At 35.5% G+C, this 10,188-nt stretch overlaps 1 long non-coding RNA gene across 1 annotated transcript; it reads left to right on the top strand.

The window, feature by feature from the left end:
- Positions 1–3,191: 3,191 nt before the first annotated feature.
- On the top strand, positions 3,192–9,711 carry LOC115832130. Its single transcript, XR_004027571.1, has 3 exons — positions 3,192–3,455; positions 4,374–4,489; positions 9,537–9,711. It is a non-coding gene; the product is annotated as an uncharacterized LOC115832130 (long non-coding RNA).
- Positions 9,712–10,188: the final 477 nt, after the last annotated feature.

A 10,188-nucleotide genomic window follows, 5' to 3' on the forward strand; every position in this document is an offset into this window, starting at 1 on the left:
GTTCATCCAATAACTCAACTCTCTGTGCTTTTTCCTCATTTTTTAAATATTCAGGTTATTTCTTTGGTCTCTTTATCTAAAATTGTTGCTTTATATTATTTAGGAAGGGATCCTCATATTTTATAAGTATCTCCCCAATTATAGCAAAAGATGTTTTCCTCCTAAAAATAAATATATACCTGTATAGCAGGTTGAACAGTGTCCTCCCAAAACTTATGTCCATCCAGAATCTCAGAATGTGACCTTATTTGGTTATAGGGTCTTTACAGATGCAATTAAATCAAGATGAGGTCATATTAGATTCGGATGGAACTTAAATCCAGTGAATGGTATTCTTATAAGAGGAGAGGACACACAGATAAACAGAGAGGAGTCCATGTGAAGATGAAGGCAGAGATTGGAGTGATGCAGCTGCAAGCTAATGAACCCCAATAATTGTCAGGAGCCACCAGAAGCTAAGAATAGGGAGGCAAAATTTTTCTCTGGGTATTCAGAGAGACCATGGCACTGCCGACACCTTGACTTCAGATTTCTAGTCTCCGGAACAACGAGAGAATAAACTTCTGTGTAAGTCACCAGTTTGTGGCACTTTTTATGGAAGTCTTAGAAAATGAATACAATCACTTTTAATCATGTTTTAACTGTTATAATTACTTGTTCAACTTGATCATCCTCACTAGAACTGTAAGTTCTCTAAGTAACACCTTGTTCTGTAATGTATCCTTGGTACATGACCCAGAATCTGGCAAACAGGAGACAATTACTACTCATTGAATTAAACAAATGAATAAATAATTCATACTATTCTGGTCCCATTATGCTGTGGATAACTAAAGTTCTTCAATAAAACAAGGAAAAGTCCTATTAAGATCCTCAATCAGCAGTTGTCAGATACCATCCTTACTAAGTTTTGCAGTCTTCTTTATACATAAGATAGGAATAAGAGTTTTTTGACCATCACAGGTTTTTAAAATACAGATGCTTGTATTGCTCTTTTAGTGTACTCCTCTCTTGCTATGTCTGCAGCGGGTTAAGTGCATGTGGAAATTCTACAGGAGAGATATGAAGAGGCGTCTTGGAAGTGAGATTTTAGGAACAACATGGACAGTGGCAGCAACAAGCAACCCATGCCCAGGTTTATTCTGAGTTTTTGAAGTCTTGCTTTGTCTCTGATGGTGAAGCTTAGTCCATTGCACTGTTTGTTTCAACCCAGTACAAACTGCCATATAATTCTGAAGAAGAAATTAGCCAATTTGAAGGTTCTATAATTGCATCATTACTACTGCAGCTACAGAAAACACTCTTAAATAAAGTCCTGCTGCTATATAGTATGAGACTAGTAAAGAGTGAGGTTCGTGCCCAGGCTGAAGTGCAGGTGCAATCTCGGCTCGCTGCAACCTCTGCCTCCCGGGTTCAAGCAATTCTCATGCCTCAGCCTCCTGAGTAGCTGGAATTACAGGCGGGTGCCACCATGCCCAGCTAATTTTTTTGTATTTTAAGTACAGACAGGGTTTTGCCATGTTGCCCAGGCTAGTCTCGAGCTCATCAGCTCAGGCAATCTACCTGCCTTGGGCTCCCAAAATGCTAGGATTACAGGCATGTAGCCTCCTCAAGTAAGAGACCTTTATCAGACAGGTAGTTAAAAAAATATCAATTCCAAGCATAAATTAGTAGTCTACATCACACTTTCTTGTATGTAGCAAAGATTTGTAGAAACAATTATAATTAATTGTAATTTACCACATGGTGTTTTTTTTGTATTGCTATTATACAAAATCTTGAATAATACTTGAATGCAATTTTTAGTCTTCTTTCAGGATTTCTCAAAAGGCCAATTAACTGTCAGCATTCTGTGACCTTGAGAACTAAGAGTTTATCTCGTCTCAGAATGTGAAATATATTTTCTACGTGTTACTAACGCTGTGCAGTGATCTTGGTTGTGCCTCTTCTTTCATTACATGAAAATTCACAATCACATTAGGAAGGGTAAATTGAAGTCACATCATAATCATCAACAAATGAAGAATACGATAGAATTAGTCTCACAAGAGTGAAAAACTTAACTTTCAAAAATTTAATGTATGCTGATCAAGGCAGTTTTTCTAATTCTAATAACCAAAGACATAGAAAGAAACTCCTCCTCCCATAAAGGAAGACTGTGCCTGTTTTATGAAACATGGAGTTCAACTCAGGGCAACTACAGTATCCAAAGATACTTGTTAACTTTAAAAAAGCACTGAAAATAAATCCACTTTAAGTTATGACCAAAATTATATAGTAAATAGTTAAAAGAAGGATGGGGCAGTGCCTAAATGAAACATTATTGTACAAAGAAATTAAAAACTATGAGGTTCAATTTTATTTCATAAACTATTCCATAAAATTTTGCTTGTAACATAAAATGTGTACTATTTCTTAGAGTGGAAACGGTACTGTAAGATACTGATTTTTCCCTTCCTGAAAAAGGAAATGTGGTGGAGGGGGTTAGTTTTTCTTAATTCCTTGCTATTCATGCTACAAGATTCATACAGTATATTTATATATTTTTAAAAATTCCTGTTTTATTAAGATTGTTACTGAAACACCAGCGGTTTTGCTCACCACACAGAAAGCCAATCACTGAGACAATGAGTATTTTCAGGGAAGGAGATTTTATGTGGATGCTACAGTCAAGGGGAATGGAAGATTAACCTCAAATCCATCTCTTCAAGTGACTAAATTTGAGGGTATTTAGAGCATGGAAGAAATGTAACTACATGTGGAAAAACAGAAATTAGGGAAGTGTACAAACGACGAGTTAGTCAATGGGTAGCAGGTGGTCTGTTGGGCAATCATGATGAGTGGGGGGTCTTGCGTCTTATTGGCCAGATGCAGTGATCTGGTAAGTTTCAGTTCCTTGATACTGTCAGGAAACCTGATGGTTGGTTTCCTGAGAAAGGAACTTAGGTAAGACAAATGTAATTTTTTCAAGCTCTAAGACCAGGAAGGTTAATTTCTAGTTCCATTCAAGGAAAATCACAAATACAAGTTCTATGGGGAAATCAGGCCAATTTCAAGGTGAACTGTCAAATAAAAATTGTATATAATTAAAGTGTACAACATGGTGAATGCATAGCCAGTGAAGGAAATAGCAATAATATGTGATGGTTAATTTCAGGTGTCCACAGTGCCCAGGTGTGTGGTCAAACATTATCCTGGATGTTTCTGTGTTTTTAGGTGAGACTAATATTTACTCAGTGAATTTTGAGTAAAGCATTGGGTGCTTCATTATGTGGATGAGTCTCAGCCAATCAGTTGAAGGTGACTGGACAGAACCATAGATCGACCTCACGTAAGTGAGAGGCAATTCTGCAACAGATCATCTTTGCCTTTGAACTGCAGCATGGACTCCCCTCTGGGTCTCCTGCCTGCCAGCCCACCCTGCAGAGTTTGCATTTGCCAGCCTCCACAATCAGGTGAGCCAATTCTTTAAAACAAATCTATTTCTATAGACACACATTCTATTGGTTCTGTTTATTTGCAGAACTCTGATTACTGCACAGTATAGATAAATAATTGAATAACTTAGGTAAAATATTATAGGCGCTATCATAGGAGTTTATTCAACAAACTGCTGAACATACTACACAAACAGAAAGAGAAAGAAAAGTCTTATGTTCCACTCAATAGGTAACAAAAAAAATGACTAAATTCAGTAATTCAGAATAAAAATTCTGAGCAACTAAGAATAGAAGAAAATGGCATCCACAAAAAAACCTACTGTTAAGAATACATTTAATGGTGAAATATTGAACTCATTAACACTGAGAATATTTTCTCTGACAACTCATTGTTCATATTGCTGTAGAGGTTCAATCCAATGCAATGAGGCAGAAAAATATATATAAGCCATAAATGTAGGAAAGTGTCAAAATTATATCTCTCTCAGAGAACATGAGAATCTACATATATAAAAGAATCTACCAAGAAACTACATAAGTAATGAGAAGTATTTAAACATCACAGAATAAAACATCAAAATATAAAAATCAATAGTATTATTATAAGCTATTAATAAACTACAGATTTTAAAAAACGCATGTATTATAGCATCAAACAACATTCCTAGAAGTAAATTTAACTAATTATGTATAAGACCTTTACACTGAAAATTACAAAACCGTTCTGAGCCAATTTTAGATAACCAAAATAAATGGAGAGATGTATCATGTTCATAGAGAAGTAGCAAGTCTGAAGAATCAATATTATTATGATGTTAGTTTTTCCTTGATTTATTGAGGATAATGTGGGTGATAGAACTGGCTCAAAGTCACTTAGCTATAAGTGGTAGAAACTTTGTTCAATCCCAGAATTCTTCCTTTTTCCCTTTACAGAAAGTAATTTATCCTGCGCATTAGCAAGAGGAAGTCTAGAGCCATGGAAACCAAGTCAGGAAACTTCTCTCTTATTATTAGGTCCACTGCAAATCTAGTTGAGACTGCAAATCAAGGTAAATTAATCCCTTGTGTTTTAGTTAAGAGGAAAAAACTCTCAGCAAAAGTGAATCTAGATTGCATCTTCCTTGAGAAATGGAGAATAAATCCATATAGATATATTTACTTCGCGGAATCACCGGAAGGCAGCTTCCTCTTTTGTTTTGTTCATTTTAGTACAGCAGTTGGCAAACTTCAGTGTGCATCAGCATCACCTGGAGGGCTGTGGTTAAACACCCATTGTTGGGCCCACCGTCAGAGTTCCTGATTCCAGAAATCTGGGTTAGGGGCCTGAGGCTTTGCATTTCTAACAATTTGCCTGGTAATGATAATGTTGCTGGTTCTACCACCACTCTTTGACACTGTCTTAAAATCGATAGAGCGAGAGCTCTTTAATTGTTCAAATGTAAACGAAGTAAGGCTTGGCTGATCTAATATTAATCTTTAACTAAAATCTCTATTCTCTTTGCTTAGTATGTCAGGTTTTATTCATTAATCAAAAAGTCCTACTGCAAACCAGATGGAATAGAGCTTGAGTTACACACAGCAGAGTTTAAGTTATCCATCTGGTGGTTTACTAGCCTCAAGGCTAGCACATACAACATTTACGTATTTTGGTCTTTCAGATTATATAATCATTAATTCAGTGAATGTGTTTTTCTTTTTATTATCTTAATTTAATTAATTAATTTATTTATTTTTTACAGATAGGGTTTTTGTCACTCAGGCTAGAGTGCAGTGGTGGGATCATGGCTCACTGTAGCCTTAACCTCCTGGGTTCAAGCCATACTCTGCTCTTACCCTCCTGAGTAGCTAGGTGGCAGGCACTCGCTACCATGCCTGGCTATTTTTCCGAGAAGGGGTTGTGCTATGTGGCCCAGGTTGGTCTCAAACTCCTGGCCTCAAGCAACCTTCCTGTCTCAGCCTTCCAAAGTGCTGAGATTATCGATGTGAGCCACCACACCCGGCCTTTTTCTTATCTTTAAGAGAGCATTTTATATAAGATGCCACATTGTTGCATCATATCTGATCAAATTTAAGGAATAGAAGAAAACAGAAACTTTATACAGATAATGTTGGCGTTTGTTTGTTTTAGTATGTGATGAAGCTCACTTTAAGAGCTTACCCTGAGTAGCCAGGCGCGGTGGCTCACGCCTGTAATCTCAGCACTTTAGGAAGCCGAGGTGGGCGGATCACGAGGTTAGGAGATTGAGACCATCCTGGCTAACACAGTGAAACCCCGTCACTACTAAAAACATAAAAAATTAGCCAGGTGTGGTGGCACGCACCTGCCGTCCTGGCTACTCAGGGAGGCTGAGGCAGGAGAATGGCTTGAACCCAGGAGGCAGAGCTTGCAGTGAGCCGAAATGGCACCACTGCACTCCAGCCTGGGCAACAGAGCAAAACTGTCAAAAAACAAACAAAAACAAAACAAAACAAAAAACACCTTACCCTGAGTTGCTAATTTAGGGAAAGTGCTGTGAGCAGGGAAAGCATTCCTAGAAGAGAGTAAATGTTTGGATTTAAACTATTGGACATATCATAAAACAGTTACCAGTAAATGTCTTTTAATATGTCATTACTTTTATGGCATTTTGCTTACTGCATAATTCGGCACTCAACCATATCGACCATATCGCAGTTTACCACTTCATCCCTCCCCACAAGCAACCACAAAGTGTTCTCAGAAAACGCTGAATGGAAAAAATAAATGAGTTCAGATAATTAATTGCAATAATAATGAGAGCAGTGACAGTGTATGTCTTTACTACAGGCCAGGTGCTTTGTTCAATGTACCTCATAAGCAGTATCCCATTTATTTCACAAAACTCCTATAAAGCAGAGTTTCTCAACATCAGCACTATTGACACTTTAGGCTGAAAAATTCTTTGTTGTGGGAACCGTCCTATGCATTGTAGGATGTCTAGCAGGATCCTGAACTTCTAGCCACTAGATGTGAGTAGCCTCCTCCTGGCAGGAACAACCACCACTGGTCCTGGTTGAGAACCACTAATATAAAGTGTATAGTAAGTACTTCATAGATGTGGTACTGGAAATTTACTTTGTCCAAGCTTTTACAACTCATTATATCAGAGCAAGGATTCAAATGCAGGCCCTCAGATTTGTTCCTTCTTAGTATGTTTACTAATAATGGGAGCCATGAAATTCTGTAGCCCAGAATAGGACAAACAGAGACAAATGGACAAATCATTTGAGAAAATAAAGGTTTGGACCTTGTTTTTTGTTTTTGTTTGTTTGTTTTTGTTTTTTTTAAAGCTATGGACCAAATTCTAGTTCCTACTTAGAGCAACTTTGGGTGCAAAATTAAGCTGTGATTAATTCCTTATACGTCAATCTTTTAAAATGAGTTTTGCCATATTTAAGCTTTAAATTGTAGGGTCTATGTTTTGTCTCAGTTTTTATTACACAAATCATAGGTCCTTGAGTATAACTTAGCATCTGTTCTATTGTTGTGAAAATGGAAACTTTTGGCTATGACTCAAAATAGCTACTGTACAAAGCAGAATTCTAATTGGCATGGCTGTCTGGGTACAAATTGTCTGGTCACCAACTAACTTGCAATAGATTTATGTTATGGATTTTTATTTGCTTTGTTGCTCTAAGTAGGAACTAGAATTTGGTCCATAGCTTTAAAGAAAACAAAAAGACAAAAATAAAATCCAAGGTCCAAACATATATTTTCTCAAATGATTTGTACAACAAATAATATATGCATAAACTTCAAATGAAATTGGATGTATTGTGTATTTTAGGTCACCCATATGTCTATAGATAGATGATTAGATAAATAGATAGACAGACAGATAGGAATCTGCTGTGTAAATCATGGAGCCTGCATCACTTCTAAGAGTCAATCAGAAGCTCATGTTCTGGTTCTGAATGACAAGAGTTGGTGATTGCATCAACTCCTTTGGGAAAAAGGACTATTTACTAATAAGGCAGTTGATAGTAGACAGACATGGGTAATATAGAGTCATTGACTCTAGAACAGGTTGAAGAGATAGGTTATAAACTATCTACATTAAGGTAATTATAGGTAGGAGAAAGAAAGACCCATACTTTATATTTAGACTATGATACATAGGATAATGATATGCTGTTTTAATACAGCACACACACAAAATCACATGTTTAACTTATTGCTGTAGATCCCGTAAAATAGAACCCATAAACTTTGCTGGAATTGAGTAACTGACATAAAATTTACCTATATATAGTGTATCTTTTATATGCTTAAGAAAATATTTTCAAAGGCTTAGGACCTACATGAACAAAACTATAAAATCTCATTGAAGGAAATATAACAAGTTCCTCAACATATGGAAAGATAGATTAGGTTTCCAGATGGGAAATAATATAATAAAATTATTAATGTTTTAAACTTAACATACTGATTTTATATTATTCAATTATAATACGAATCCCAACTATGAATTTTCAGAATTAAAAAAAATTATCTTAACTATTTGTATGCCAGTGTAGATTTTATAGATTGCCTACATACATATGATAAATAGTAAAAGTAGACATAGAAATATAAAATGCTGAATATCTTATACAATTCTATAAAGTACTAATATCCAGTCATTCTTTTGACAGCATGACATAGATAAATAAATCCTTAGAAGAAAGACAGAATCTAGAAATCAATTCAGTATTACAATAGCAGATTTTATACTTGACAAAGGTTGTCTTTCATTGCACAGAGAAAGGATGGATGATTAACAAATAGCCCTGGCACAGTCAGTTATTTATTCATGTTTTGCATTATGTACAAAAAAAAGCAGTTTCAGATGTATGAAAGTCTTATTTGTAAAAAGTAAAACTAACATTTTTTTACAGAAATCTAGGAGATTATATACACATCTTGGGGCAAGTGTGACCTTCTTAACTAAGACTGAAAACCCAGAAACTATAAGAGATAAGGCATATAAATCTGTAGCAAAAGATAACACAGACAAAATCAAAAGACATAAAATAGGCTTTGAAAAAAATACATGCAATGGAGAATATGGACAGAAGATTGTTTCTATAATACACAGAGGACACTGAAAATTTGTCAAGATGAGAATAGAAGCTCAACAGAAAAAAAGGCTAAAGAAGCAATTCACAGAGACTATCTTCAAATTATCAAGTATATGAAAATGATGCTCAAACTGACTGCTAGTCATATAAATGCACTTTAAAGTAACAAAGAGATAAAGAGATATCACATTACACTGCTGAGGCTGGCAACAGTTTAAAATGGTGATGACTTGACTGGAAAGTATAAAATCTAAAGTATTATAGACGACATTTTGGAATGTAATGTCCATTAAAATTAAAATGCATCTATTCTGTGACACAGAAAACCTTCTTCTTGTTAGTCCAAGCATAAAATAAAGCACAAGTAAGTAGGAAAAAAAGTACAGGATATGCATCTATCACAGTCTAATTCACTGTAGCCAATTAATGAATATGTAGCAAAAGGCCCTTCAATACAGAAATGGTTAAAAATATGGTAAACTTATATCACAAACTATTCTTCAGCCATTAAAAAATGAAGTAAAACTATATCAGTGAACAATTGATTTAGTGTGATTTCTATGATTTATTGTTTCGTGAGAACAGAAAGATATAAAACAGTGAGTAATAGACAGTCTCTTTTGGATAAAATAACAATGTGACAAAGAAGGAAAGTTAGAAAAATGGAAACAGGGAGACATACATTAAAGTAAAAAAAATGTTTTTAAATACAATAAAAATGCATGTATGCCTCATTCACACTTATCAATTTATATAGTATATAAAATCTGGATTAAAGTCAAAATGCATTGAAATTGTTTGAGATTACTCTACTTTAAGACTTTAAGCAGAGGCTGTTTTTTAACATTTCAAAAAATATATGTATAATACATATTTTCTATAAAAAATAAAAATAAAGATTGCAGGTAAGAAAAAAAAATACCCCAGTCTTTCTGTTTGAGATTCTGTCAATTGGCTGTTTTCCTCCCATTCCCTAGAGCTCTGTTCACTGGCTTTTGTCTCCTTTCCTCAATACAGTTTAGTCACCACCTCCGAGGAACTGTGTCCTGTGTTGGCATTCCTTTGGCAGCTTCCATGTCTCTGTCCCCTTGAGCAAAGTACGTACCAGACATAGCCCAGCCTTAAACTAGAACACTTGAAAAAAACAGCACCTGACCCTGGGGAATTCCAGAAATTCAAAAATTCAAAGACCTGGCCTTTAACAGCATATCCTCAGTGAGTGCTCTACACAATATTGCAAAAGACATGAAATCATACACGACGTATATCTTTCCCAAAAGAAGCTTAAGATTTTATGGAGAAGCTAAACCTTATGTATATTAAAATGAAATAGTTGTATTTCTGTCCTTGAATCCATATAATAATTCTTGAATTAATTGTAGGTTGAAGAGTTCAGGAGAAAGTTTACTCAAAAGAGCCCATAAGGCCAGGTAGAGGGAAATCTGAAAATCTGAAAAGGAAGTGCACTGAGGACTGAGTGTCTCTCATGTTTGTATCTTTTCTAGTGTTCAGGCCTGTCTCAGTCCTATATAATTCAACAGGAAAGAAGGGCCAAGTCTGAGCTAGTAAAGTAATAAAAATTGATGTTTCTGTTTAACAGCCACGAAATGATACACAACTTAGGCTTCATGGCTAGAGGCATACTTTACCTTCAGCTAATAAAAAGGAG

Source organism: Nomascus leucogenys, chromosome 21 (assembly GCF_006542625.1).
Source record: "Nomascus leucogenys isolate Asia chromosome 21, Asia_NLE_v1, whole genome shotgun sequence".
Taxonomy (NCBI): Eukaryota; Metazoa; Chordata; class Mammalia; order Primates; family Hylobatidae; genus Nomascus; species Nomascus leucogenys.